Raw genomic sequence first — 26,891 nt, 5'->3', positions numbered from 1 at the left:
CCGGCTCCCCGGCTCCCCGGCTCCCCCGGGCGCCCCCCGGGCTCCCCGCGCCCCAGCCCGTCCCGGCGCGCGCGTCCCGGGCGATGGAGAGCCCCGCGCTCCCCCGCTGCCCCGGGCACCCGGGCGGCTGCCCTGGCGTCCACCCTCGTCACCACCTCCCCGTTAGACACGGCCGAGGCCTGGGGCCCCGTGGGCACTGCGTGTCTTTGCGCCCCGAGTGGGGTGAGCGTGGTGGGAGCCCATCTTGAGTCAAAGTGGTATGTGGTGACTTGACCGCGCCCCCTCACACGTGGGACCCCAAAAGCAGGTCCTGGGGATCACAGAACACGGGGCATCGGGTCCTTCATGGAGGAGCCGTGTCACTGAGCCAGCTGCCCCTTTCTCTTCTGAAGCCACCCGTGTCACCATGAGACCTGACCGGACAGCCTCCTCGCTCCAGGCCTCTTTACCTCCCCAGACTCCTGTCTCCAGATGCCATTGAGTTAGGGACTTGTGTTTCTCACCTGTGAGCATTTAGGAGACACATAGAAATCATAGCTGTGTGTTTGGCCAGAAGAGGAGGATGTGGCCCAACGCAGTCTTCATGACCAAGAGGGGAAGGGTGACGGGCTAGACTGATTGATGTCTGCCAAAGGGCTCGAGTTTTAATTCATCCAAAATGCACTGCATTGAATACATGACATTTGAAATAGGATGTAAAAATCAATGTTAATAAATTCTTTAATTAAAAAAAATGCACTGCCACTCAGGCTTACGCCTGTCATCCTCGCTTCTCAAGGGGCTGAGATCCGAGGATCATAGTTCAGACGCCAGTCTGGTCAGGAAAGTCTGTGAGACTTTTTTTTTTTGTCAGCCGTGAACTCTAGGCCTGACACTATCCCGGAGCTCTTCAGCTCAAGGTTACCATCCTACCCCTTGAGCCACAGTGCCACTTCTGGTTTTCTGGTGATTCGTTGGAGATAAGAGTGCCCCAGGCTTTGAACTGTGATCCTCAGACCTTAGCCCCCTGAGTAGCTAGGATTACCAGCGTGAGCCACCCCTCACCACCCCGAGGGCTAAGTCTATGAGACTCTTATCTTCAGTAAACTACTCAGTAAAAACTCAGGGGCGGCACCTAGGGCCTGAGTCCAAGCCCAAGAACTGGCACAAAAAAAAGGAGGGGTGAGACTGGTGGCTCTCCCCTTCTCCCCTGTAATCCTAGCTACTCAGGAGGCTGAGATTTGAGGATCCTGATTTGAAGCCAGTATCCAGGAGACTCTTATCTACAACTAACCACCCCAAAACAGTAGTGCGATTTGGCTTACATGGTAGAGCAACAGACTTAAGTGAAAAATCTAAGGGACAGGCAGTAAGAAAGTCCTGAATTCAGACCACTGCACTTACCACATCCCAAAAGATGCAGTTAGATCCTACACACAGACCTGTTCTGTTCCTTAAAACATATGCAAATAGGATTCGACTAAGTGAGGAGCTGTAGTTGATTCTAGAACGTACCTTTAATATTTTGGCGGCAACTACCTATTCCTTTTTCTTCTAGGTAATTAATTGGGTGGAAGCCTGGCTGGATGGAGGCCTGAGGCCTGACTTGTTTTTATCAGTTGGAAAATTGAGAGTCATTGTCATATGCATGCCATGTAATTACATGACATTTTGTTGTTTCTGGTTGTGTTGCCTCTGAGCTCAGGAAATAATGCAGCAGAACTTGCTGGGACTAGCTTTTAGAATTAGAACTTGGCCCAAACTACTACCAACACCACGTAAAAAGAAAATAGAGAATTAGTATCTACATGTCTTCCAAAGTTGCTTGGCCCAAACTGGTTGTGGAAATTGTTCAAAACCCAGACTAAAGACCAGAGTCTAAAGACCAGAGTCTCTCTCTGCCCTGCTGAATTTAGATGGAAAGTTGGAAGTCGGGGTAGAGGCATCTTGCAGCATGGCATTGGTGGCCATTCTGAGGCGGGCAGGGAAAGTGGACAAGAGGTGAGGGCTTTGGGCAGTGACCCATTGCAGCTTGTCTGTCTAGGGGACCCGAAAGCCTCTCTGTGCTCACAGGCACACCCTGACCCTCTCCTTCCCTGGCCCTTGTGTGGCCTTGTTCTGCTGATCACTCAGTTTCGCAGGCAGCTGGAGGATATTTTCACCCTGAACTTCAGGGTTTCTGTTAGGTTCCCTGAATGACCTTGAGCCCCCCCCCCCCCCCAGGCCAGGTTGTTCTGGTGCTAGCCGGGCTAGTGTGTCGTTTGCAGATAATGAGTGGTTCTCCATCTTTTCCCTGATTCTTGGAAGAAGGAACAACTTTCAGACTACACTCAGTTTCTCTATATTCAACTTACAGAGGGCTGTGAATTTGTAAGGCTCTGTGTGTGAGAGGTACAGGGAGGGAGCGTGTCAGAGCCAAAGCCCAGGCCCTTTTTTAGAGAGGTGAGTGGGGCTGAACTTAGGGCCTTGAGTTTACCAGTAGGCTACCCATGGAGCTATGTTTCTATCCCTTCTGCTTTGGTCATACTGGTCTGAACATTGATCCCCCTGTTTACACTTCCTGTGGTGTGGTGTGCCACCACATTGGCTTGTATTGATTAAGACAGGAGTATGGATAACTTTCTGCCAAGCCTAGGCTTGTTTTTGTTGTTGATGTTTGTTTTTTGTCAGTCATAGGACTTGAACTCTGGGCCTGGGCATTGTCCGTGAATTCTTCAACTCAAGCCTTCCGTCCTACCCCTTAAGCCACAGCGCCACTTCCAGTTTTCTGGTGGTTAATTGGAGATAAGAGTCTTGCATTCTTTAGTGCCTCAGGCTGGCTTTGAACCATGCTAGGATTACAGGTGTGAGCCACCACGCCCGGCCACTTACATCCCTTCTTAGCACAAAGCAACAAGCCGATGTCAAGGGGTTTGTGATTGGTCTTTAAACTAAGGAAGTCATCATCAGTGTTGGAGAGGGTTAACTGGCCCATAATTCCTTGAGGGAGGAGACTGAGGCCTACTTTGTGCCAAGTTTTCTGCTAAGCACCATCAATGCTTGATCACCTTTAATCCTCGCAACAACCCAAGCTAGGAAACAGCCAGGGAACCTGAAGTTCAGAGATTAACTGGTTGCTGGTCAAACAGCAACGAGACTGGAATTTGGACCGTGTTCTCCTGATCTGAAAACCTGGGTTCTTTACCATCCTGCAGGCTCCCGCCTGCTCACCCAGGTGTTAGGTGTGAAGGCGCTGATCGTGAAAGTCAGGACCCTGGGTAAGTCGCTGAAAAAATGTGTGCAGGCGATATGGATGACAAGGGCGCATGGCCCCCTCCGAAGCAGCCAGTCTCTGGCTGTTGACGTGGTTTCAGAGTATTGTTGCTGGTGGAAAGTGAGGGGCTAGAGGTTTAGTTGGGTGGCTGACTCACGCTGGCCATCTTCCTGCCTCTGTGGGAGCTGGGCTTTCGAGAGTTTCCATGTGGTTAGACACTGGGCTGTGCCATTTATATGCCAAGCAAGAGCCTGTTCCAGTCACCCTGCCCTTCTTGGTTAGTTCAGATTTTCCCCAAGAACTGCGCTTTTTTCATGTTGCGATGTGGCTGTTAGCTGCCGGCCCCCTCCGTTTTCATGAAGGCATCGGAGAGGCGAAGCTGCCAAGATGAAATCTTCTCCCTGACCCCACAGGGGGCCCCTGAGCTCCAGTGGCCTGGAGGACCCCGAATGGCTGCCAGGCTGCATGGTGTACTCGAGCTGTCGGGATTTTCCTGGGGCCTTTTCTTGGCATTCTTTGCCAGTTTGTGAAAATCCATGTGTGCCTCGTGGGAGTTAGGGTACCTGGAGGAGAATGAAGCTTGTGTTGGGAACTCTGGAAGCTCCTGTACCACAGCATTGGAGCTCGTGGGATTCCTTCCTTCCTTCCTTCCTTCCTTCCTTCCTTCCTTCCTTCCTTCCTTCCTTCTTTCCTTCCTTCCTTTGTCATGGGCTTGAATTCTAGGCCTGGTCATTGTTCCTGAGCTTTTCAGCTCAAGGCTACCACCCCACCCCTTAAGCCATAGCGCCACTTCCAGTTTTCTCATGGGTTTTAGTGCCTGGGCTGGCTTTGAACTGTGATCCTCAGATATCAGCCTCCTGAGTAGCTAGGATGACAGATGTGAGCCCCCATGCCCAGCGTGGAATTTCTTTCTTTCAGAAGGGATGATACAGCCTTTCTCAGGGATATAGAACAGGAAAATGTCGGCCGTTTGTCTCGTCTGGTTTTTCCTCATCTTCTGCTTTTTGTGCTAGTATTACAACTTGAACTCAGGGCCTTGATCCTGCTCAGCTTGCTTGCTCACATCTGGCTTTCTCCCATTGAGGCTTCAGTTCAGCTTTTGGTTGGCTAATTAGATAGTCTCAAGGGCTTTTCTGTCAGCGTTAGCCTTGAACCAGGATCCTCCAGGTCTCAGCCTTCTGAGTAAATAGCTAAGATTATAGACATGAGCCCAGGATACCCGACGGAGCATGGGCTGCTGAGTGAAAGGTACCAGTGCAAAGATGTCAGACAGTGGTCTGCCACCCCGGTGCCACCCCAGGCAGACATGTGCTCCCACCTACAAGTGGTGATGATTACAAATGCTCTGCTTTCTGTGTCTGGTGGTTCAGTTCTAATGGCATCGTCCAGATTCATCACTGGGAAAATACTCTGTATTGGCTAAGACTAGTGGTGGAAGACGATAGGGTGAAACGAGTAAAGCCCTCTGCCCCCTGTCACAGCCTCCAGCTGAGCCCTACCCAGTCGTTCTGATGTGTAGATGAGACAAGGAGAGGAGGCTGCCAGGTGGGTCTTGGTGGCAGAGCTGGGTTTCCAGCTCTCACCAGGCCTCTAAAGTCTTAGCCCGTCCCATCTCTTCAGTGTCCTTGTTTTTAAGGTCTTATTTCCTCAGCATATCGCTGTGGCAAAGCTTTGTCCCCTCGCCTGGGGCCTCTACCCCCAAGTCTGACCACAGACTTCTTTGATGCTTCTGGTTGGCAAGTTGAGCGAGGAAATGACATGGCTGAGGGAAGGAACGAGAAAACAACGAGCAACCCACTTGTTTTCCGCTTCACTTTGTAGCTATGGGGAAAAAGCGTTTGCCGAGGTTCCAACACCGTTTGTGGTTTGAATAGGATGTCTTCCTGGGAAGCAGTGGGTCAGTGGGTCCCAAGACGGTGGAGAGCTAATCTGTGCTGGAGTTTCAAGGTGTCGTCTTCAGGAAATGCCTCGAATTTGGTAAGCTCGGTAGGCTAGGGCACTCATCATTGGGTGCTGGTGGCTTTATAAGAGCTGGAAGAGAGCCAGGTGTCAGCCCGGTGGATCACATGCATAGTCCTAGCTACCAGGGAGGCAGAGATCTGAAGAGCATGGGCAAAGCCAGCCCTGCCAGGACTGTCCCTGAGACTCTTCCTCCAGGTAGCCACCAAAAAGCCAGAGGCGGAGCTGTGGCTTAAGTAACTGAGTGCCAGCCTTGAGAAGGCAGCGAAGAAGGAGAAGGAGGAGGAGGAGGAGGAGGAGGAGAAGGAGAAGAAGGAGAAGAAGGAGAAGTAGTAGTGGAGGAGGAGGAGGAGGAGGAGGAAAGCCCAGCTTGCAGTGGCTCCCGCCTCTAATCCTAGCTACTCAGGAGGCTGAGACCTGAGGAACGTGGTTCAAAGCCTGCCTGGGCACTAAAGATTGTGAGATTCTTATCTCCAATTAATGAATAGAAAACTTAGTGGAGCTGTGGCTCAAGGGGTAGGACAGTAGCCTTGAGTGGAAGAGCTCAGGGACAACACCCAGGCCCAGGGGTATGGTGGTAACCTTGAGCTGAAGAGCTTAGGGACAGTGCCTAGGCCCAGAGTTCAAGCCCCATGACACCCCCCCCCTCTCTCTCTCTCTCACACACACACACACACACACACACACACACACACACACACACACAAAGTTGATGAATATGTTGAGTCTAATAGCAAAAGATCTAGTTAATTGTAAAATCTGAGGCAATAGGAAAGAGGAAAGCAGTTTATAATTTTAACATTATTTTGATGCTCATGGTCCCTTCTGTCACCATTTCCCCTTTCATGGGGCTGGGCTAAGAGTTCTAGCCCGCTAATCTTGTAACCATTTGATGGTCCTGGATAGACCCGGGCTTGCCCTGGGTCCCAGTTCCCGTCACTCACCAGCATAAACTCGGGTGGCTGAAGGGGCTTGTTATGAACAAACTCTGTCACGCTGGGTCCAGATTCTGTGGGGTTTAGGAGCTGTGTGGCTGGGACTGGGGAGAGGCCAAGTCTGTGTCCTTCCACAGACTCCGTCTTGGTCTTCCATCACCACTCTTTTTTTTAACAGAAGGACCAAATGGTTCTGAGACACTGGCACATTTCTAGAGTCCCACTCAGGCGTTAATGATTAATCTGCTCTTCCTTGTACCCCGTGGAAACATCTCCAGTTCCAGGTCACTCAGATTTATACTTTTCCACTTCATCTTGCCTGGTTCTGAAAACCTAAGTGGCTTTGTGTAGGCCTTCATCTCTCCTATGATCTGCTACATTTGAGGTGAGATAACAGCTTTTTCACTCAAGGTTGGTTCTCTACCACCTGAGCCACATCTTCACCCCTGGCTTTTTGCTGGTTAATTGGAGATAAGAATCTCATGGACTTTCCTATTGGGCTGGCTTTGAACTGTGATCTTGAGATCTCATCCTACTGAGTAGCTAGGATTATGGGTATGAACTAGCAGGCTTATCCCTTTTATTTAATTCAATAATTTGTTTTTTGCTAGTCCTGAGTCTTGAACTCAAGGCTTAGGTGAAATTCTTTTCTTGCTCAAGGCTACTGCTTTCCCACTTACACCGCAGCATCACTTCCAGCCTTTTCAGAATTTTTTATTGGAGATAAGAGTTTCATGACCTTTCCTCCCCAAGCTGGCTTCAAACGGCGACCCTCTGATCTCAGCTCCTGAGTAGCTAGAACGAGGAGCATGAGCCACCAGTACCTGGCTATCCCTTTTACTTAGAATCACTTGTTTTTGTTTGTTTTTGAGAGGCCTCACGTGGGCTGTCCAGGGGTCATCAACATGTGTTCCAGTGTTACTAAGGGATCATTCTGAATTACAAACAAAACCAAACCAAACCCATTTCTCTTAGGAGATTCATTCCTGAGGTTTTAGGAGCTCGGCCAGAGCCGGGATCAGAAAGAAGACCACATCCTTGCTGTGATAGCACAGGTAGTTTGTGAAACAGGGACTGGAAATAACTTCTGAAGCTCTGCTTTTGGCTAAGCTGACAGGATGATGAAGATGGGTCCCCAAAGTCAGGGGACAAGCTCTGGCAGGTGTTTGTACCCCTTAGCTGTTGTCATGATCCCCTGTGTCCCAATGTAGCAGCTAAGGCCACGCCGACCTTTGGCCATCTGCCTTGCCCTAGCCAGCATTTCCTTCCCGGCTGGGTCACCCCACTTGAGAGCCCCTGCTGACCTTTGGGTGGCTTTGTGGGGCTGGAAAGATTATTTGGAACCAAGTAATCTTGATGCATCTCATTGGTGGGAAACAGGTGGCCCTTGGCTTGGTGGTAATGTGCTGTCTGCGCCTGGACTATGCTGAGCCATGTCTTCCTGATGGGAGAAATCACATGGGCGCGGGGAACCACAAGTTTTCCAAGAGGATGTATCCCATTCTTAGTTCCTTCTTTCTGTGATTTTGAGCCATGCTTTGTGGAATGCTTTGCTTGAGACCTTTTGGGGTGACACTTCCCCAACAGCTGCTTTCCTCCTGCTGTGCCCTCATTGGAGATGGATGGACTCAGGGTTGGCTGCTCACCAGCCTTGATGAGATTCTTTTAGAGATTCATTAGTCCTGAGGGCTGTTGCTTTCAGGTTTTGAGGAAACCCTTGGCTTTGTGTTGCCAGTTGGCCAGTTGCTGAAACTTTTCCAGAGAGATCTGTGAACCCCTTCTTGGAGAGCTTTGCAATATGGGGTGGCCTGTCTGTTCTAAAATGTTTCTAAAAGAGTTTCTCTCCCCCCTCTTTCTCAGATTGCTTCCCCCAATAACTCCATTGATTGTCAGACTGTATGTGTGTGTGTGTGTGTGTGTGTGTGTGTGTGTGTACTAAAACTTGAACTCAGGACCTTATGCTATCCTTGAGCTTTCTCCAGTTTCAGCTAGTGCTCCAACCTTGACACTTGTCCATTTCCAGCTTTCTGCTGTTGACTGGAGATAAGATTCTCACTGATTCATCCACGTGTTCTGGCCTTGATCTCAGCCTCCTGAGTAGCTCATAGCACAGTGATGTAAAGAAGATGTAAAGAAAGGCCTTGGTAGAGTATACCATTTACGCTGAGAGGACCCACTTGGGCCATAGAGGAGCCATAATTGCCCTTTTACCTTGCTTCCTTCCTTTTCCCTCTGTTACTACTATCCACCTAGCCATATCTGGCTCTCTACTCCTCAGACACCCAGATTCCATGTTTGTTTTCAAGGATGAATGGGTTCCATGCTGTCCTTTGGCATCCTCCAAGCTGGTCAGTGGCAGATGGATGCAGTGGACAGATCCCTGGAACTTACCTGTGTTGTCCTCTCCATTTTTGTTTTCTTTTTCAGTTGTTGTCGTTAGTTGTGGGGCTTGAACTCAGGGTCTGGGTGCTGTTCCTGAGCTCTTTAGCTTACGGCTGCCACTTTGAGCCACAGTGCCACTTTCAGTTTTCTGTTGATTGTTGACTGGAGATTAGAGTCTCTTGGACTTTCCTGCCTAGGCTAACTTCGAACCACAGTAGTCCCCAGATCTCAGCCTTCTGAGTAGGGAGGATTACAGCTAGGTGAACCACTGGTAACTGGCTTCCCTCTCCCTTTTGAGGGAGCCCATCTTTACCCAGGATGCAACCACATCTTCCATCCTTGAGCTGATGGCGGCGTTCCGTCCGCGCTCATCTGCTTTCAGGGACAAAGTGATGGTAACTCAGCTCAGCACCAGCCTTCGAGTCTAGCAGGGGCTGCTGGGCTCACTGCACAGGTGAGGCCTGGGGCAGAGGCTTTGCTTCTGCTACCTCTTCACTCTGCCATCCTGGGCCAGTTACTTGGTCTGCCTGGCCTTGGTGACGATGCAAATGACGAGGGCATACTCTCCTCCCTCCCTCCTCCTCTTCCTCCTTCCTTCTTTCCATCTATAGAAGCACTGTCTTGCACTCTACCACCTGAGTCATGCTCTTAGCTTTTTTTGCACTCCTTTCCCCATATGATCTCTCGTGTTGTGCCATGCTCTTCCTTCTTCTCCCTGTCTCTGGGATGTTATTCCCCAACTAAGGATTATTCTGCCTATGTAGTAATGTGGTACATGGGTGTAGGGATTTATTACACGGATGTCCTCTGGGCTGAAGTGGGATTTTGCAGACTCACTGTGTCCTTTGCCAGGTCTAAGCTATGAAGCCAGTTCATTTTATTCGGTACCAACAAAGCCTTTGCATGGAACATAGTTGGAGTGGGAGCAAACATGTATTTAGGGAATGAATGAATAATCACACAATGAAAGCATCTAAGGAAATTCAATTTTCATGGAATTCAAGTGTAAATCATTTTCTGAAGCAAGAAGTCCTCTCAGAGCTGAATAATTATCCTCCATATGCCATTTATGTAAATCTGAATTATTATATGTTGGCTTCTGGGTCTGTTTTAAGCCTATTGATTTCTGAGTTTGCTTTGATCAATCTGTGTTCTTGGCCTGCAAGTGCTGGAGACTTTACTGCTTTTACAACAGCATCTTCATTCTGGAAAGCGGTGGGGTGAGAGAAATCTGCCTCCCAGAAAGAAGGCTCTGGCAGTAACACACTGGAAGTGGAAGTGGCGTTGTGGCTCATGTGGTAGAGTACCAGCCTGGACTGAAAAAGCTAAGGGAGAGTACTAGGTCCTGAGTTCAAGCACAGCGCCAGTGTGTATGTGCACACCCAGACACCCACACACACACACACACTAAAAAGCAACACACACACATGTAAACACACAATATTAGGAGCAATATTTTTCTTAGGCCATGACCTAGGACTCTGGTACAAGTTGATTAGGTCCCTCATCCACTAATAATAATATCAACCATGGCAGCGTTGGGTAGTGTTTATTTTTGGAGCTGTAGTTGCTATGGTAACAATTCTTTTCTCATCTGCTTCTAGGTCAGGGAAATAGTCATTTCCCTTACAGGGAAGAATAATTTTGGAGTAAATGCCTTCTTCCTTCTACCTCTCCATTGTCCCAGTGAATATATATATATATATATGTACATTATACACACACAATATATACATATATATAGGTTAGTTGTAGGGCTTGGATTCTGAGCCTGGGCATTGTTCCTGAGCTCTTCAGCTGAAGGCTATCACCCTACTCCTTGAGCCACAGCACCACTTTCTGGTCATTAATTGAAGATGAAGAGTCTCATGGACTTTCATGCTCAGGCTGGCTTTGAATCACGATCCTCAGATCTCAGCCTCCTGAGTAGCTAGGATTATAGGTGTGAGCCACCCTGCCCTGCTTTCTTCATTTGTTTAAAAGCAAGTTCCTTGGCCAGGCGCCTGTGGCTCACACCTGTAATCCTCACAACTTGAAGCTGGTTTCACAGCTTGAAACCAGCCAATCAGAAAAAGTCTATGAGACACATCTCAAAGTAGCAAAAACCCAGAAGTATGGGTGTGTGTGAAGTGGTGTAATGCTAGCCTTGGAGAAGAAAGAAAGAAAAAAGAAAAAGAGAAAGAAGGAAAGGAAGGAAGAAAGGAAACAGAGTGAGCTAAGGACTACCCAGGTTCTGAGTTCAAGCCCTAATACTGGGACACACACTCATGCACGCGCGCGCGTGCACACACACACACACGCAAACAAGCAAGTTACCTGGGCACCTCACTGAAAGGGAGTTGGTTTGCTTTCTAATATTCAAAATGAAGAGTTTTACAAGGCAGAGTTTTCCATGGCTTTGAAGAAAGCCATAACAGTGGCTTGGGGGCTGGCTGCTGGCCAGCTGGCTGGCTATGGGAAGCGGCCCTTCCCCCGTTGTTAATGGGATTTAAGTTAATTTGCCAGGGACATTTAGAATGCAGACACATTTGTGGCTCCCTCTTGCTCCCCCTCGTCCAGGACCTGGGGAGGTGATGAAATTAATCTGGGTCTGTCTCTGCTGCCGTCTGATGCTCACACAGTTGCTGTCTTGGTGTGGGGAGCCTCGGGGAGCTGAAGGGCTGCCAGGAGAAGCGGCCTTGATCACCGACAGTAACCAGAGTCTGGAAGGCAGGCAGTGCGTAAGAATGTACAGAGCCACGACAGAGTGTGAGGCTTGGACTGGCAGAGAGGAGAGAGGGGACGCTGGCATCTACGGCACCTCCAGGCAGAGAAGGGCACCCCATGGACACAAGTGACAACGATGCCAGCACATTCTCGCCGTCTCTCCATCTGAGAGCCCTTTGTCCTTTCAAAGCTCTTCACCAAGCTTGGGCTCAGGAGAAACAGGTTTGAGTGCCCCGGCAGCTCTCACAGACTCTGATACACACCTCTTCTAATGACAAGCATGACTGTCCCTTAGGCCGGTTGTTCCTGCATCCTGTGGGGCTAATAGAATGAGGACAGCCACTGGTCCTTAGGGTACTGAAACTCTGGTGTTGCTAAGTAATGACATAAGTCAGGTGTGGTGGCTCACAGCTCTAATCCTAGCTATTGGGGAGGCAGAGATTGGGAGAATCAAAGGTTCAAAGCTAGCGCTGGCATTAAGTTGGGGAGACCCCATTTCAAGAAATAAGTTGGACATATACTTGTAATTCCAGTTATGAGAGAGGTATAGGTAGGAACATAAATATTTTGCCTGCGGGTAACTACAGTCAAAAGGTGTAAGACCCTGTCCAGAAAATAATTAAAGCAAAAAGTCAGCCAGAGTTGGGCACTGTGGCTCATGCCTGTAATCCTGGCTACTCCGTAGACTGAGATCTGAGGATCATGGTCCAATGCCGGAAAGTCCATGAGACTCTTATCTCCAATTGACCACCAGAAAACTGCAAGTGGAGCTGCGGCCTGAGTAGTAGAGTGCTAGACTTGAAGAAAAAAAGCTCAGAGAAGCAGTCTAGTTCCTGAGTTCAAGCCCCACGACTAACTAAAAAGGTACCAGCAGCTCATTCCTGTAACCCTCCTCTGGAGACTGAGATTTGAAGATCAAGGTTCAAAGTCAGTTTGGGCAAACAAATCTGAGAGAGTCTTATCTCTAATTAGCCAGCAGAAAGCTAGAACTAGAGACATGGCTCAAGTGGTAGAGTATCTGGCTGGCAAGAATGAGGTGCTGAGTTCAAACCCAAGTACCACTGATAAAAAGATGTGAAGCCGGACACGAGTGCCTCGTGCCTGTAATCCAGGAGGCTGAGCTCTATGATAAAAAGATGTGAAGCCGGACACGAGTGCCTCGTGCCTGTAATCCAGGAGGCTGAGCTCTATGGACTGTGGGTGGAAGAAAAGTCCCCATGAGCCCCTTATCTCCAATGAACCATGCAACACTGGACGTGGCACTATTGCTTAGGGGCTAGAGCACCAAGAGTCCTAGGGGACTGCACCCAGTCCTAATTTTAAGCCCCACAACCAACAAAAAGGAAGAATGGAAGAGATGTATCACTCATCACTCATCTCTACTGTTCTGATACATGTATGTATCTGACATTGTTCAGAGGCACACGCACGCATGCACGCACGCACGCAGGCACGCACTGATATTGTAGGCAATTAAAATCTTCAGAAGTAGGGCACCCAGGCCAAACATGACAGCCACAGTTACAGCACGCCTCTGCCCTTTCCAAGCTGCAGCTCCTGTGGGGAGCGTAGGCTGGGCTTTGTCTGCCCCTGTCCCCGTTCTCATTTGCAAGGACATATTAACAGCCTGGGAGATGGGAGGCCAAATTCCACCAGCCCCTGCCGGCTGGCCATTGAACTGTGGCTGGCCGTGGCTCATGAACAACACTGGCGGCTTCATTTATTGCTCATCTATTCCTTTGCCCCAAAGCAAGTTTTTTGTAGACAAACTATGAGGCCTTCAGTGTGAAACACACAAATTAAATGCAAGCATTTAAAATATGGCAGAAGCCTCTGAGAAGGAGCAGGAGCTGTGATCTCATGTGGACCTGCTAGTTAGCGTCGCGGGAAGGCTGCCTCCGTCATAAGAAGCATGGAGCGGACATGTCTGTCTTAGGAAAGCAGAAGCGATCTACTCTCCATGTAGGGCCTAGTTTGTTCCTGTAGACTAGATAAAGATGGCTGGTGCCTTGTAGAGTGGGGAGTCCCTGTAATGGATAAAGGCTATGGATGAAGCCTGCCATTTTTGGCCTGTGATCCCAGCATTCTGGCAGCTGAGACAGCAGGATTGTGAGTTCAAGGCCAGCTGGGTCACAGAACAAGAATGTATCAAAACAAAACAGCTCTGCAGACAATCTCGGAGCTGGAGAAACACATTGGTGAGATGAAGTTGTGTTTTATGTGTCCCCTGAAATTCGAATTCCATCTTTCCTAAGACTAAGCAACATGCAATTCTTTTGTTCTGAGTAACGTTTTAACTCGTTGTGTGTGATACTTGAGGACCACTGTGTCCTGCACTGCTGATAGCTCCATAACTCGTTCCGTCCTCCTTAATACGGATGATAAGTATTGTTCAAATATGTTACTGTGTGTAAGACTCAAACACATTATGCGTAATAAATGTGGAAGAAAATAGGAAAGCAAATGTGTAAGTCTCGTTTTTTTCTCAGTCGGTAGAGATATAGAGTGAAAGAGGAAAATGTTTGATTAAACTGTGTATTTCCAGAATGAGCAGCTAGAGATTTGTTAGGATAAAGTGAAATCGGAACAGATTTTGCTGGAATCTGATTCTGACTTCCCTTCCGCTTTAAAAATACACCCGGAACCCTTCTGGTATGCGTTCACAGGAAGTGATTGTGCCAATCACTCATCACAGTCGTGTTGCCCCTCTGTAGTGACTGGCGTGGATTTCCGTGCAGACTCTGCCCTTTGTCATCGGGGTGATAGTCTTGTTTTTGCTGCTCAGCTCTCAGTTTTACTTTTGAAGTGATCATCTTTGGGGATGGGTGTCAGTGAAATCAGGGCCTCACACTCTCGCTTAGCTTCTTCCATTCAAAGCCGGTGCCTTACTACTTCAGCCATGCCTCCAGTTCCACATTGTTTTGCTGGTTATTAGGAGATAAGAATCTTTCAGATTTGCCTATCCTGGCTGGCTTTGAACTGTGACCCTCAGACCTCAGCCTCCTGAATGAGCCTGGCTGAAATTGTCAATTTCTATATGCTGCTGTGTTGATGATCTGTTTCCCGTTTCTGCATTGCTACTTCAGAAGACCCTTCAAAAAGCAGGACTCTTGCCAGCATCTGTAGCTCACGCCTGTCATCCTAGCTACCCAGAAGGCTGAGATCTCAGGATCATGATTCAAAGCCAAGCTTGGCCGGGAAAGTCCATGTGACTCTGGTCTTCAACTAACCCCCAAAAATCAGAAATAGAGCTAGGGCTCAAGTGGTAGCAATGCAAGCCCAGTGTGAAAAAGTCACACTATGACACCCAGGCCCTGAGTTCGAGACCCAGCCCCTAAATAAAAAAGTTCTTTATATTTGTTCTGTTTATTTCTGTGTTCCCAGTAGCACAGGGGTCGTCTACAGTTAGGGGTCATGCTGACTGTGCATTGAAAGGCTAAGGAATGGCTTGCGTTTGAGATACCTTCTACTCCAGAGGCTGCGGGGTACGGCGGGAGGAGCCCTCAGAACCCCAGGCCTGTGGCTCATACTGTACACCCACCTCTTAACGTCTGCTGGTCTTGGTTTCCTGTTCTGAAAAGGAAAGGGTTAGATGAGACCGTTGTTTAGGTTCTCTGTGAGGTTTGCTCCATGGTTTTATTCATCGAATTATAGACGGTTCGACCATGTCAAGCTATAAAGATCAGCAAAGGGAAGGGAAGCAGGGATCCGGGAGAGCAGGCAGAAAGTGCGCCAGAAAGTGAGTTGTTAGCCTCTGGGCCTGTTTGCTGGTTGCCTTGCTCTTAACCACATTCATTCTCTAGCTGTCATTCCTCTCACCCCACTGGCTGCACCCTACCACCCAGTGCCACCCCCCAGCTTTCTAGGTTCATTCACACATCCTTTTCTGTCTATCTAGCGCCCACTTAGCTGTGAGGAGCGATTTCCAGGAAAGGTTTCTTTTAGTTTGGCTCTTTAGTTTGTGCCCTCAGCCTGAGTTACATAGGGAGATTCCATCTTAAAGAACTTGAGAAGAGAATATAATTTACCTAAAGAGAGAAAATATTACTTAATAAGTGCTGTTTTTTAAATGAGATTGAGTGTGAAACATGTGGACAGTGAGTTCCTGACCACGTTCATTTCCCCGAGCTCTGTGATAGGAACTTTTGTTTACTCTGAAATGTCTTTGGCAGCCTTTCTTCTTAGGTTGTGATTTTGGAGGGAGAATCTGGGTCTTTGCTACTCGGGACCCTCCGGGCTCTGTGCCTTGCCAACCCCAAAGGTCCCGTCTCTGTTCTGAGCCAAGGCTCCCATCTAAAAAACATTGTTTGAATGAACTTGGAGTTGAATGAATGATCTGCATTGAGAATCACCCCGGCTTTTAAATACTGTCCCCGGTTTGTCTGGATGGGTCCCACCATGGAAGTGAGTTAGTGCCAAATGACAGTGCCTGGTCTAAACACTTTTACCACAGCTGTCAGACTGCTTTAACAGCAGTCAAGCACAGTAGTGCTTGGGTGTGATAGGAAGACAACAAGCAAATGAAAATGACTAAAACACCTCGAGCCACACCAACCAAATAAGCAGAAATTCACCAAAGGACTTAGCAGGGAAGATGCAGCATTTGACCTCACGGGGTCTGTGGGAACTGATCAGACTGATCCCAGAGGAGGTCTTGACTGGGGACTTAGCCCATCTGTTTTTTCTTCCCAGCTCCCCATGTCCCCTCTGGGTTAGATGACCAGAGGTCTTGGCTAGAATTGTTGCTTTTTAAATTTCTTCCAATTGGAAAAGGCCCAGCTTGCTGGTTCCCTATAAACCCATGTTTCCTGGGGAGCATGGGGGGATGGGTAAGCAGGAAACCCAGAGAATTCTTCTGGTAACTAGCAGAGATCAAAACCCACTTGTCCTTGTGTTTCATGGTCACTGGAAGCATCTGTTTGGACTGGTTTTCCGTGGGGCTGTGTCCCCAGCATTTCTTGTGTCTAGTCCTAAGAATCCGTGCTTCTCTGATGCCTTTGCGTGCCTCCCCTTCTTGGGGAGAATGCCTTTCTCCTTGGGCCCCTCCTCAGCACCAGGGTTACAGCTTCTCCACTTTGTACCTTTTCAAGTTTCATTTATTTTCAGGTTTTTTTTTTTCCTCCTCATGTGCCAGTACTCATTTGAACTCATGGCCTTTTTGGTCAAGGCTGGTGCTTTACTGTTTGCCAGAACTTCACTTCTGGCTTTTTTTTTTTTTTTCTGGATAAGAGTCTCTCTCAGGTCTGTCCGACCAGGCTGGTTTCCAACCAGGATCCTCAGATCTCAGCCTCCACCATCATCTGACTTATTATTTTCAACTTCATTAACCAGAGGAACACAGGTAGCCAGTTACAGAGTGAATGCCTCGTGGTGTGTGTGTGTGTGTGTGTGTGTGTGTGTGTGTGTGTGTGTGTGTGTGTGTGGTCAGTTATGGGGCCTGGGCGCTGTCCCTGAGCTCTTCAGCTCAAGGCTAGTGCTCTACCATTTGAGCAACAGCACCACTTCCAGTTTTCTGGTGGTTAGTTGGGGATAAGAGTCTCAGACTTTTGTACCCGAGCTGGCTTTGAACCGTGATCCTCAGATCTCAGTCTCCTGAGTAGCTAGAATTATTGATGTGAGCCACCGGTGACCGGCTGCAACTATTGTTTTTTGTTTTTTTAATTTTTAAAAAAACTTTTCTTTCTTTTTTTTTCTTTCTTTCTTTCTTTCTTTCTTTCTTTCTTTCTTTCTTTCTTTCTGTCAGTCCTGGGGCTTTAACTCAGGGCCTGAGCACTGGGCTTTTTCAAGGCTAGAGCTCTACCACTTGAACCATAGCATTACTTTGAGCTTTTTTGTCTATGTGATACCAAGGAATTGAACCCAGGTCTTTGTGCATGCTAGGCGAGCACTCTACATTAGGCCAAACTCCTGGCCCCAAACTCCTATTCTTTTTTCTCTTTCTTTTTTTTTTTTTTTGCCAGTCCTGGGCTTGAGCTCAGGGCCTGAGCACTGTCCTTGGACTTTCTCAAGGCTTAGCTCTCTACCACTTGAGCCTTAGCACTAATTCCAGCTTTTTTCTATGTATGGGGTACTGAGGAATCGAACCTGGGTCTTCCTGCATCCTATTCTTTTTTTAAAATACCTTTATTGTAATTAATAGAAGGGTTACTTTATATCCACCAGATAGAAGATGCAGTACTTCACGAACATTGTTACTCTTTCTCATGTCTTGGTCCCCATTTCCCTCTCCCCACCCCCGCCCCTCATCTTGTTTTCCCCCTTCTCTATCCTATTTCAAATAACCAAATATGTATATATACAATATATCAGATAACAAGGTAAAATACTGTAACAATATGAGATAACCAAGGGACAGCAAAAGAGATGAAACATAGTACATTAAGGACAACAATCACTCATTATATGGTTTTTGTTTCTATATCCTGGAGGCCCTTTCATTTAACGTCATACTATATGGTCTTATGTATCTAGGTTTTGTTCTATTGTAAACCTCTGCTAGGAGAGCCCAAGGTTTCTACTGATTATGACAAATTAGGGAAACCATTGAGCCTATGTTCCTTTGAGTCTGGCTTACTTCACTTAATATGATTTTTTTCTAAGTCTTTCCATTTCTTTACAAATGGGGCGATGTCGTTCTTTCTGACAGCAGCATAGAATTCCATTGTGTACAAATACCACAACTTGTTGATCCACTCATCAACTGAGGGACATCTGGGTTGGTTCCATATCTTTGCTATGGTAAATAGTGCTGCAATGATCATCGTGCTAGTGGATTTAGTATGTCCTTGTTTCTGGATGACTGAGTAAATGTCAAGTAGTAGAATTGCTGGGTCTTTTGAGGACTGCCATACTGCCTTCCATAGTGGTTGAGTTTGCACTCCCACCAACAGTGTAGTAGTGATCCCTCCTGGCCACATCCCCTCCAGCCTCTGTTGTTATTAGATTTCTTGATCCTGGCCATTCTAACTGGAGTGAGGTGGAATCTTAGAGTTGTTTTGATTTGCATTTCTTTTATGGCCAGAGATGTCGAACATTTCTTCATGTGTCTATAGGCCATTCTTATTCTTCAGAGAAGACTCTCTTTAAGTCCTTGGCCCATCTTTTAATGGGATGGTTGTTTCTTTGGAGATTAGTTTTGGAGTGATTCAATTTTTTGAGCTGTTGATATATGAGGCCTTTGTTGTACGGTTAGTGAAGATCTTCTCCCACTCTGTAGGCTTTCTAATTAGTTTTCTAGCCATGTCCTTTGCCATACGGAAGCTCTGCAGTTTAATGCAGTCCCACTTATCCAGACTTTCTCTGATTTGTTGTGTTTCTGGGTCCTTATTAAGAAAGTTTTGACCTGTGCCAAGGAGACCTAGTGTATCTCCTATTCCTTCTTGTAAAGTTTTCAGAGTATCTGCTTTTACCTCCAGGTCTTTGATCCATTTGGAGTTGATCCTGGTGCAGGGTGACATAGAAGGATCCAACTTTAGTTTTCTGCAGGTGCTAACCAGTTCTGCCAGCACCACTTATTGAAGAGGCTGTCTTTCTTCCTTTCTATTTTTTTGGCTCCCTTATCAAAGATTAGGTGGCCATAGCTCTGTGGTTTAATATCTGGGTCCTCAGTTGTATTCCATTGGTCTTCAGGCCTGTTCTTGTGCAGTACCAAACTGTTTTGGTCACTGTGGCTCTGTAATAGAGTCCAAAGTTTGTTATTGAAATTCCTCCAGCGCTGTTCTTTCTGCTAAGAAGTGTTTTTGCTGTACGGGGTCTTTTATTATTCCATATGAAGTTTTGGATTGCCTCTTCTATTTCTTTAAAGAATGACATTGGGATGTTGATGGGTATTGCATTGAATTTGTAGCTAGCCCTTGGCAAGATTGCCATTTTCACAATGTTAATTCTTGCAATCCAGGAGCATGGGAGGTTTTTCCATTTCCTCAGTTCTGCTTTAATTGGCGTTTTCAGGGTTCTAAAGTCTGAAACTCCTATTCTTAATGGATGTTGGTCTTCAGTCAGCTGTGACTGGACTGGACCTCTGCTGAGAGCGTTTCTGGCAGGTGTTTCCTCACTGCTCCCGATGAATGTGCTGCCCTTCTACTCAGGGCTAGCCTTTCCATCCAGCTGCTCTGCTCCTACTGGCAGGAGCATGGAGCTGGCCCCATGACTGGCATGCTTTCCTACATTCACATGTGTGGAGAGGCCCTTGGGTACCAGCCAACCAGGATGTCGCTGAACTGCAGGTAATCCTGTCCCAGATCTTCTGGAAGCCTCTTGGCCCTGGCTCCTGCTCACTGAGTCCTCCCCTTCCCCCTTGCACATGGGACTATCTTACTTAGCTGGCCTGTCATCTTCGCAGGTGCTGGATGGCGGGGACAGATCTGCTGTGAGATATATGTAGGAGGTTTCCTCCAGCGGTCCGGGGCTCCATGCTGGGTGCCATCACCTGGCCGACTGCTCAGACTGAGCATGGCAACTTGTTGGGTCATGCTTCCTGTGGCATTCCCTTCTTTGCCAGGTGCTTGTGTTGTATGGCTGAGAGCTGCTCACTTCAGAGCAGACATGGTAGACAAGGTCAGCAGGATAGGTGTCTAAGTCCATCCTCACCTCCGGTGCAGCCCAGCAGCGACCCTCCCCTGCTCCTCAGTGAGGCCATTCCTGCACGCCAATACCAGGGTTCAGCCTGGAGTGTGCCACGGTGAAAGAACAGGGGCATCAAGGGCAGAAAGCATGGGTAGAAACCCTCATTCCATGACCTTTATAATTTAAACTACTCGGGAGGCTGAGATCTGAGGATCAGAGTTTGGAGCCAGCCCAGGCAGGGAAGCCTGTGAGATTCTTATCCTTAGGTAATCACCAAAAAACCCTCAGAAGTGGAGCTGTGGTTTCAGTAGCAAAGTGCGAACCATTCTTAATGAAAGAGCTAAGGGACAGCATCCAGGCCCTGACTTCAAGGACCTGCACACACGAAGAAGAATCCTTGCATTAACGTGTGTGAACTGTGCATGCGAATGGAGTTCATCCTCACCTCCCTTTCCAGAGTGTCTGTTTCTTACCTGTCCTGTGCGGCTGGGCAGACTGGATGGAGTATGAACCAGAGACCCCTTACCATCTGTGGAGCGATGTTCCGTGGGGAGAAGCAGATACGGGGGTTTAGGATGCATTGTCTCCAACGAAGTGATGAGAATGTCTTCCCTCAATGGCCTCCAAGGATCCTCTCTGAGGACACAATGACCCTTGTCACTGGGGGAAAACGGTGACTGTCATTAGTTTACATTCGTTATTAGTTGTCATTAGTTCAGATTTTTCATTAGTTACTACAGGGAAAGGGGTGGGGCAGAGCTCTGAGTCAGGCTGCAGGGGGGAAGTTACAGTTTATTCCTGAATGTGCAGAGGGAACAAACAGCCCCTCCTTTGCGTGTGGGTTGGAAGATGCGAGATATGCAGAAGACAGTGTGGAAGCTGGGGATCCAAGAAGGGCAAGGGTTGAGGAATGAATTTGCCCAGTGGATTTGTCCACACAGAGTGAGGGGCTGAGGTGGGGTGTCCTCATGTGTTGGCTGTCACAGGACTTTGTGACCTGTGGCAGCGCAGGAAGCAGCAGGCGGAGACCTGTTCTAGAAAGGGACGGGAGCTGGTTCGTGCGCGCCCCATGCCCAGGCCCTATTAGAAGTCCTGTGCTGCTTCCCTCAAGCGCCAAGTTGGGTGATGTTAGAGCCAGACCAGGGTGAAGGAATCTGCACCTCCCAAGCTGGCCCCTTAGCCAAACCAGTCCTCAGTCTGGTCGTCAGTCGTTTGTCAGTGCAGTTCTGGAAGGTAAATTTAAAAAAAGAGCAAAAACAGAAAACGCCTTCAGGCTCCAGCTCAGATGCTGTAAGTCAAAATCTTGTCTTAGCAAGTAGGTAGGAATGCACTTTTTTTTTTCTTTTTCTGTTTATTTATTTGACTGGTAGTGGGACTTGAACTCAGGGCCTCTTTTCTTGATTAGTGTTTTCACTCAAGGTTGATGTTTTACCCCTTGAGTCACTTCCACCTTTCTGCTGGTTAACTGGAGATAAGAGTCTCACGGGTTCGTGTGTCTGGGCTAGCTTCCACCTATGAGCCTCAGATCTCAGGCTTCTGAGCACTAGGATTATAGGGAGAAGCCCCCAGTGCCTAGCTTTCCTACATTTTTCACTAGCATCAATTACCTGCACAGAGGGCTTTTCCTACAATGTAGAAGCAATCAGCCTTGATCAGATTCCACCCCTCCCTCCCTCCCTCCCCCTCATCTGCCCGCCCTCCTCCACTGTCATGTCAACCAATTTTTTGGGTCCAATTTCACATGTGTATAAAGCACTCTGAGATTGCATTTAAATCTGTCTTTAGAGTTCAGGAGATTTTATGGGGGGAGGGGGGAGGGAAGTGCTGTAACTGGAGATCCTGTGCCTCTGTCTCCAGAGTCCTGATAGTACAGGCTGCACCTCTATGCTTGGTTCCATGTGATTTGTACATGGCCAGTCTTTGGGTGGAGACATGAGAAATAGCTGGATGGAGGTAGAAAGTAGGGAGTGGTGGAGGGGAAAAGGTTGAAACTATCTCTGAATGTCCTGGTTTAGGCAACTAATCAGATGGATGGTGGTGTGGGTGACCGAGCTCAGACAGGCAGCTCTGAATTGTCTGGGGGAAGGAAAGAAAGTGGGGTGGGTGCTATGGAAGGAGGGGTACAGGATTTTGCTGATTTTTTTTTTTTTTTTTTTTGCCAGTCCTGGCTTGAGCTCAGGGCCTGAGCACGGTCCTTGGGCTTTTTCCAGACTAGAGCTCTACCTTGAGCCACAGTACCATTTCTGCCTTTTTCTATGTATGTGGTACCGAGGAATTGAACCCAGGTCTTGGTGCATGCTAGGCAGGCACTCTACCACTAGGCCAAACTCCCAGCCCCAATTTTGTTGATAATCTTATAAGCAGTTGGATTATAGGGGAGTTTGCTGAAGCAGTTGGAGCTGGAGATCCAGCTTTGGGAGTGAGCAGGAGGGGTTTGGTTGAAGTCATGATTTTTTGCGGGATCTCTGGAGGGGAGCGTGGTGTGGGAGGAGGTGGTGACTGGATAGATGCCAGGAGATGATCAGGCAAACAGCAGTTCTGTATATTGATTACCAAGCCCATGGTTTCGTAGGTGTTTATGACATTTCCAGAAGCCAGGCAGCAAGTAAACATGGTGTTTTTTCTGTAACAAGACAACATAAAATGTTAAGTTGTTTTTTTTTCGTTTATTTGTTTCTTGGCTTGAATTCTGTAAACCCCATCTGATAAGGTATACTCTTAGGTACTGACCTGAAGTTCTGAGGGGCATTTATAGACTAGACGCACGCGCACACACACACACACACACACACACACACGCAAATAAGAGCCTACTACTGTTGAGTCAGTTGTGTCTCCCACAGCATGGTGGTGGGTGATGGAGCCTAAGGGATTGGAGGTGTGTGTCCTGCCTTGTCCCTGTTGAGAGGAGATCCATGGAGACGGAAGCTGAACTAATTTTGGGCTCTTTAGATGAAGGCAGCAGGCTCCAACTTATAGCAGCTTCTGGGAATCCAGTGGCTTTTGTTTGGTTTGGATTCAGGCACTTTCAGTAGCTTTCTAGCACTGACCTCCCGGTAGGAGGTGCTCTGGGTTGGTGAGTGAAGGATTTTCCGAGGGCAGGGAGGGGAAAGATGCTGGAGCAGGAGAACGATGAAGGGAGAGGGCTGTGGTGGCTTTTGACACTTGCTGTCCAGTCTTGAATCCTCACACACTTCAAACCCGGGAGTAACTTGGTTGAGCATACGGCCTCCTGAGTGAAGGTTTACTTCTAAGGAAGGTACCTGGTTAATTTGTATTTACCCTTTTAAGCGTGCCTGAGATTTCACTGTGAAACTAAGTAGCAATTGGAGGCCAGAGAAGCTATGAGGATGTGAGAAGTGGGAAAAGGTTGTGTGCTGCTTTAGCTGAGAGGAAATGGAAAGACTTGGAGCTGATGCAAGTCCTCCCTTCCCCTTTCTGAGTCCACGTCAGGAATGTAATTGGAGAAGTCCAAGTCTTGATTGTGTGGGGCAAGAGGCCTAGAGCTTTGTTGTGTCACTCTTTTGTTTACAAAGCCCTAGAAAGAATATTTAATTTTCCACCTTTAATCAGAGCTTTATTATACCTGTGTTCAGAAAAGCTAAGGATTGCCATGAAAATTTTAAGCCCATAGGCAGTCCTAAAGAAACGATAAATTCAAAAATCTTAGCCCTGGATTTCACAATCTCCTAACCTTTTCTCAGGATGCCTGTATTTGGCTAGCCATCTTTCCCCACCTGGAGGTGCTACCATGTATGAAGTGATGCTCCCTCGCTTTGAGTAGCTGAGGACAAGGCACGCCAAGGCTGGCATTAGGGAGACACTAGTGGTTTTGTTGAGGTAGCTTCTGTATTGCAAAGGCTACTTCAATCCCAGGGGTCAGTCTGCTCCTTCCATACCCCATGGGTCAGACTCTCTCTTGCATATCTCAGAGATCACACTGCCTCTTCCACACCCCAGAGGACATCACAGGACCCTTTCAACTCATACGCTGAGAAAATGTGGATGAAGGGATTTGGGAATGTTGCTTAGTGGTAGAGGGTTTGCCTTGTCTGCATGAAGCCCAGGGTTTGATTTCTCAGTACAACATAAACATGAAAGGCCAGAAGGGGTGCTGTGGCTCCAGTGGTTCAGTACTAGCCTGGATCATCTCAGAGACAGTGCCCAGGCCCTGAATGCAAGCCCCAGGACTGGCAAAGATAGTTAGATGGATGGATGGATGGATGGATGGATGGACGGACGGACAGATAGATAGATAGATATAGATAGATAAATAAATAGATAAAAAGGAGAGCTCTATTTGCTACTTGAGGGCATACTCAGCTGAGGAGTCTTTCTAAACTGACCAGAAACTGTGAACGGGAGACCTTTATAAATATAGCATAAGGACATACGAGAGACTTGTCTATGCATTTATTAGATACATTCTGTACGCTTAATATGTGCTAGGCAAGAAGGGTAGGAAAAAAGGATTAGATGAAATAATAAATAAAATATCTTTGTACTCAAATTATTTCTAGTATAGCTAAAGACGTGGTGAACTATAAATATTTATTAGTGAATGATTAGCTGTTAGATCCCAAGATATATGACCACTGTTATGGTACAGGCCCTTGCAGTGTCAGCAGGACTACAGAGTAGGTGGCAGACGTCAAGGGAGATTTCTCTGGGCTTTACTTTTGGAGGATAAAAAAGGGTCACGATATTGAGTGTCTACTTAATGCCAGATATCTATGTATCTGTGGCTATAATTAGTTTCATTCTTCTAACACATTAATAATGTAGATACTAGAATATTGTGTAGAGGATGGAATTGAGTTGTCTGGGGCGGAGATTTGAATGTGGGTAGGCTATGGTGGAGTCCTGAGGTTCAGTCCTTAGCTAAGCTATATTGGGAGCTAGAGGGGAAAGAGGGAGTAGGGAAAAGGCCAGACTATGCAGAGGAAGAGGGATTGCAGGCCGAGGCAGGGAGCAGGGCTGGAGTGGAGCTGGAGGCCCCAGGCCAGGGTCTTGGATAAGAGACAGATAAAGAGTGTGAACTTTGCCTCAAAATGATGGAAAATTGCCACCGGTTTTTCTTAGACGTGGAGGATGCTGGGAGCGAAACCCAGAGCCTTGTTCTGGCAAACAAGTGATCTTCCTCTGAGTAGTATCCAGTGAGGGTCTTATCCATCTCCAGTGAACCACCAGAATTCACAGGTGGAACTGTGACTAACGTGGGAGAGCACCAACCAGCCTTTATTTATTTTTTAAGAGCTAAGGTTTAGTTTTTTGTGTTCGTGCCAGTACCAGGTGTTGAATTTCGGCCTGGAAGTCATCCCTTAGCTCATGGATTGCCCAGTCTAGGCTGGCTTCACATCAGGTTCCTCAGGTCTTAGCCTTCTGAGCAGCTGGGATTACAGCTGTGATCTACCCGTGGCTAGCTTTCGTTAAATGTTCAAATACTAAGCCACAGCTCACCCCTGTGGCTGACTGGGTCTACCAAATCTCCAGGCCCTTCTGGATTTAGCAGCCCGTTGTGTTGCCAGGGACAGAAAGAATCCACTCTCCATGGGACATGCTTGTTTGGAAAGTGCCGAGTGAGATGTGCCCATGCCTATAATTCCAGCCCAGAGGGGAGAACACACAGCGGGAATCAAGCCTGGGCAACTTACTGAAATCCTGCCTTAAAATACAAGAAAAAGGCCAGGCGTGGTGGCTCACGTCTGTAATCCTAGCTACTCAGGAAGCTGAGATCTGAGGATCCCATTCAAAGCCAGCCCGGGCACTAACGTTCCTGAGATTCATCCCCAATTCACCACCAGAAAACCAGAAGTGGCCCTGTGGCTCCAGCCTTGAGCTGAAGAGTTCAGAAACAGTGCCAGGCTCAGAGTTCAAGACTGGCAAAAACTAAATAAAATAAAATAAAAAGGACTGGGTATATAGCTCAGTGGTCAAGTGCTTCCTTTGTATACGTGAGGCCCTAGGTTGAGTCACTCATATTGCAAACATTACAAAAAGGAAAAGAGTGGTTGCTCAGTTCAGTTCCTCTGGCAGTCCAGCTGTGGCTGCAGAGGATGCGAGGACACCTTGCTGGTGACTTGTGAGTTCAGCCTGTCCTTCGAGCAGGGCAGGGCTTCTCTTAGATCTCCAGCCCTTCTCAGACCTTGCGGGATGAGCGCCTGCACCCGCATACTTCCAACAAGAAAAGCAGGGGTTCCAGCTGGAAGTGGAGCTGTGGCTCAAGTGGTAGAGCACCAGTTTTGAGTAAAAAGCTAAGGGACAGTGCCCACACCCTGAGTTCAAGCCCCAGTATTGGCATACAAACAAAACCCAGGGTCCGGTTTGGCTGGAGTCACTCTGGAATATTCGGGCATCATGAGAAGATTGCCACTGTCTCGAGTAGCATGGTTTAGTGCTTCAACATTTGATTTCTACAGTGACAAAGCTTTATTTCTCAATAGGGGGGTTAAAGCTGTCCTCATGTCTCCATTAGTGTCTTGAGCAGGCGAAGTAATTCACCAACAGGCAGGTAATATGATGCAGAGTACTTTATTGAGATCACACAGTTACTGTGCCTGAATCCTAACCTACCTGATCCTGATCTGCCTATCCAGCACCCCCGCTGGGCTCACCGCTCCTATGTCTTCTTAGACCTGGAGTCAAACAGGCCTGCAGATTTGCAAGGAACAACCACCAGTCCTGCTGCCGTGAGGGCTCCGAGGCCGCGCCATAAGTCTCAGGCCTCGTCGGTCCTCTCAGGCAAGAGGCAGCTTCTGGAGGCCAGAGATCCTCGAACCGCAGTCTCGAGGCCAGCAGAAGTGCTGCTCCTTGTTCTGATTCAGGCTTGTACCACCTTGCCTGGTTGGTTCCAGTTCCTGATGCTCAGGCTTGGTTTTAGTTGAGTCTGGTTTAGGAGTCAACAGTGCCATCTAGTGGGATAAGTAACAGCTGCTCAGAATTACTGTTGAAATTCTAGTGCAGGTTTGGGTTGCCTAGCAGGTCCGGGTGACTCGAATTCAGGTTGGTGGAGCCATATTGTGAGATGCTGTTAAACAGTTGTCTCTTGGGCTGGGAGTATGGGTGGCCTAGTGGTAGAGTGCTTGTCTAGCATGCACAAAGCCCTGGGTTCG

General features: G+C 47.9%; 1 protein-coding gene across 6 annotated transcripts in view; it reads left to right on the top strand.

Moving 5' to 3' along the window:
- Gramd1b (GRAM domain containing 1B) overlaps positions 1-26,891 on the top strand; it is a 161,320-nt gene that overhangs the window by 43,546 nt on the left and 90,883 nt on the right. The window lies entirely within an intron of this gene.

The sequence above is a fragment of the Megascapheus bottae genome, chromosome 27, assembly GCF_031878675.1.
Source record: "Megascapheus bottae isolate mThoBot1 chromosome 27, mThoBot2.hap1, whole genome shotgun sequence".
NCBI lineage: Eukaryota > Metazoa > Chordata > Mammalia > Rodentia > Geomyidae > Megascapheus > Megascapheus bottae.
Note: the sequence above shows the minus strand (reverse complement) of the source record. Positions and strands in the feature narration are given on the sequence as shown.